We start from the raw sequence: 4,596 nt of genomic DNA on the forward strand, positions 1-4,596 counted from the left end.
TGTGGGTTCTTTCGGATTTAGTATCCAATATTCTATAGTTTGCTCACACTGTGCCGTCCAATCGGATTCCTAAATATTAATTAATATATTTGAATAAAGAAAGATAGAAGACGAACTTGTTTGAATTATTACTTACTAAAAGATCATACAATATGGTCATATTTTTTACAAAAGTAACCAGTTTACGTAGATCATATTCTGAATAATCAGGACCTGCATCAACCGGAGTAGCCGCAGCCAGGCGTTCTGCTTCCTCACGCTCAAGTCTTTCTGAAAATATGAAAATGTACATTAAAATAAAATTATTTCTACAAACAAATAAAATAAATAAGATATGTATACATGTGTGTTACATGTATACGAATAATGATAAAATTTTAAGATGAAAAAATATAAAAAAATATATATTTATGTATTTCTATACCTTAGCCTACAATTAACTAATTATATTTAAACTTTTAAATAGTTATAAATATTTACCTCTCTTAACATCTGAATCTTCGGAATCCGAATCTGAATAATCTACCGATGCCAATGTGTGAGCCATATTTTCAAATATATATTTACATAAAATATATTTAATTAATATCTATTAGAGTTCAATTTTGTTTTTGTTTATTTATAGATCAAAGCTTTCATTGATAGCAAATAAACATGACAAACTTCGATGTGAATCGAATATTGATCAAACAAAATAATTCAACCTGTTTGAGTCCTAGACAATATGAAATATAATAAATTCATTGGTTTGATCTTTGAACAACAGATAAAGATGTCCCTGAAAAAATGTAATGGTTATTTTTATTAAAATGGAACTATAATTTCTAATAATAATCATTTTTTAAACAAATGTACCTATTTTTGTAACCATTTTTTTATTGATTGTTAAAAATGACGTTTTGCTCAGTTAATTTAACACAACAGGGCAGAGAAAAATTATTTGCGACTATAGTTGCTTTAAATATAATTCAAATGTTATTAGGATTTTTATTAATATATATAAGCATTACTGCTGTAACATGGAAGGTAAATGAAAAAATAAAATATTGGAAAAATAAATTTATTTCAACATTTGTGAGTACTTACTTATTTTATTATTTGTGAGTACTTACTTACTTATTATTTCCGTAGCCAACGCCTCACGAAAAGAACGCCTTGAATGCTATTTATATTATTGCAGCATTTATTGGAGTTTTAGTTGCAATTAATTACATTATTGGAATTAATACAGTAAATTCAGCGTCAAGAAGTCCCCATAAAAAATCTAGTCGCCGAGCTGTTTCTTTATGGTTGAGTGCAGGATTTGCCATATCTATAATCGGTTTGTTATTGGCAAGTGTATGTCCAGTTACATCAACGAAAGTCATTGCAAATATTAGGGTAATTTATAAATAAAATATCAATGATATACATAGCCGACAAATAAATATAATGAGGGGTTAATCGAGTATATCGACTTTTGCCTCAATTCTTATCTCTGAGTTAAATTATTGAAAATTCTAATTTCTTATTGTATTATTGCTTATTTTTTAGTCTGCTTTGGTTTGTGGATTAAGAAACTATTTAATTGATCCAGTATGGCATGAAATGCTTGATGAAATGCAGCAGGAATTATCATGTTGTGGAATCGACGGTTTTGTAGATTGGCATCGGATACCTTGGATTCGTATGGACTTTCTGAATAAAAATTCCGAAACAGTTACTAAGTAAATAAAACAAACACTCATACACACATAAATTACTCTGAATCTATGATATAAAAACCTATAAACGTGCAACATTTATGGATTCTATCGAGGTTAATCCATACATTTTTATTGATGTGAGTGATTGTTTTAACCTGTAGATTTGCGGAAGGTGATAACACCATTTTTCCTCCTTCAACTCCTTGGAGTTGCTGTCGCCAAGATTACGAGCTCCCATGTTTCCACGACCCAATTCAACAATCTCGATATAGCGAAGTATGGGAAGATCCTGAATTAATGACCGATAGTTTACATCAAGAAGGATGCGCCACCGCAGCCTCAAGACCAATTAAATTATCTCTAATAGCCATTTTTATTCTAAATTTACTGATTTTCATAATCCAAGTAAGTAAAAATATATTGCAGGAATAATGCATCATAATTTTACTCCCTCATTGAATTTTTTGAAGATAGTTATAACCATTTTGTCCCGTCTGCTTTTCACGTCTGCTCGAAATGCTATCGTACTGGGAGATAAGAATGGTATGTCTCCAGGGTGGATTTTTTGCAGCGGCTTTGATATTCATCGTGTTAAACATAAAAAGCTCAAATCAGACAAATTCAAAAAAAATCGTCGGCGACACGATCCTGTTGCAGATATCTCATTAGGTCCCGAAGAGACGGTAGAAAATGATACTGCAGGTTCTAGCACATTTATCTAAAATAACGCAATTAAATGTCCTACTATTACAATATCTTATTATTACATACTTGCTCAATTTATTTCGGATTACATGCTTCTGCTTACGATAACAAGAAAATATTATTTCAGACTCTGATGCTCCGCTACCGGAACCGAAACGATCAAGAACCAACAACGACCCTTCTCCAAATGCAACAGATATTTCAGATATAGACTCCAGCCCGAAAATAAAGATCGCAAACACAAAAAGATTGATTTAGGTCGACTAAAGAAATTCCCATTTTCAGATAAAATCAAACGCGCACGAGACCGAAAAGAAAAGAAACGAAATGAAGACAAGAAAGAAGCAAGTCCCAAGATCAAAGTTTTGATGAAGAGAAAATTTCGCAAGAATGATTCTGCAAGTGAGTCGCTAAGCGAAAGCGAGTTTCCGATTACCAAACTAGGAAAGACAAAGAAGTTTTCATTTAAAATACCAAGAATAAAAAAAAGAAAAAATGTTGAAACAATTTCCACCGACGCGGAAAGTGATTTTACGAGAGTAGATAGCCCTAGGTCAGAAGAAACACCATTGATCAGGCCTGAAACGCCCCACAGTGATAGTGATTTCCCAAGCATAAAAGATGAAATCAAGAGAGATTCGGAAGCCAGGACAAAGAAACGAAAAAATGCTTCTTATCCTGATACTGCCAACAGTTTAATTAAAGGTAAAAAGCTCAAAAGCAAATTAGAAAAACTTAAAAACATTACCAAGAAAGCTCCAAAATCCAAAACAAAGAAGTCAAAAAATGTTTCGACCGAAGACTATAGCGATTCCGACGACTATAAAAAATATGTTGCCAAAGAGAAGTCTCGAAAACAGTCGGAAAAAACTGAGCGTAGTCATATGATAAAGAAAAAACACAAAAAATAATTTATTATAAATCGTCATTTGAAAAAATAAATAAAACAATTTTTTTTATTAATTATTTTATTTATATATAGTTCCAACTACACCAAAAAGCTTGCTTATAAAAATAAGTTAAGCACTTGGTATGCAAATTTTTATTTGAAAATTAAAATATGATTGATAAATTGAATAAAGCTAAAATAAAAAACTATAGTTTCGGTGACTAACAATCCGATATTAATTTTTCTCTGAGTTAAATAAAATTAAATATATTAATAAGTTCTATAAAGAAAACATAACGAGTTAGTTAATTTAAAAAAAAAGCAATAACAAACTTAAGATGATAATTAGCACCATTGTGTAACTATTTCGTTGCTTACAACTAGTAACAAATATATATATTTTATAGTATAGATATCTATGTATAAGGCCAATAATTTGTCAACAGTATTGTGCGCGCGAAGATTTTGCATTTATACTACGTATGGAGAATTGTAGATAAATAAAAAATCTTACAGAAATTGCTTATAATATTTTGGGAGATAAATATTACAAGCAACTTTGCATTGAATTTCAGCAAGGAGAGATTGCTGATTAATAAATGCGCTTTAATCTATAATTGTAAATGCAAGCATTTCATACACAAAGTGTTCCACTCCTTCATGCAAGAAACACTTACAAATACAATTTCTATATTGTATAATATTGTGTTACGCCTTTCAGTGAGTAATTTTGTGAATTATAATTATTTTTTAAAAAAAGTGTTAAGTTGTCGATGCCTACCATTACAAAATTTTTGTACCAAATATACAAACGAGTATTTAAAAATTTACAAACATATCAGGCATCAGTTGAAATAATAATATATATGTATATATAAATTTTTACATATGCAATTTTTTTTTAAATTTTATAATTAAATATATTACGATGCAAACACTTTTGTGTCTTACATTTTCCATACGCTCTTAAACAAACATACATTACAAAACAGTTTCCAAAATACATATTCGAAATAAAATCCTTCTCGTCTTACATAAATAAAAATAATAGAGGTAGCCCCTTTAAGCATCATCGTCATTGTTCCCTTAATTCGTACTTAATTTTTTACAAAATATCTTACACGTTGTATAATAAATTTAGCAGCAGGTACTAAGATCAATAAATCGATTATATTAGATTTTACGTCGGTGGCGGTCCGTTTGGATATCGCAGGGCGGGTTCTAGGCTGCGAGTTAGTGCGCTACAAGCGAAATCGTCCCGGGCGCTCGGCACAAGCGTCGCAACTCCGAGGAGGAGCAACATCAGGGCCTGGATGG

Source organism: Ctenocephalides felis, unplaced genomic scaffold, assembly GCF_003426905.1.
Source record: "Ctenocephalides felis isolate EL2017-DRISC unplaced genomic scaffold, ASM342690v1 CF-g0.4_SCAFFOLD_01170, whole genome shotgun sequence".
NCBI classification, from domain to species: Eukaryota; Metazoa; Arthropoda; class Insecta; order Siphonaptera; family Pulicidae; genus Ctenocephalides; species Ctenocephalides felis.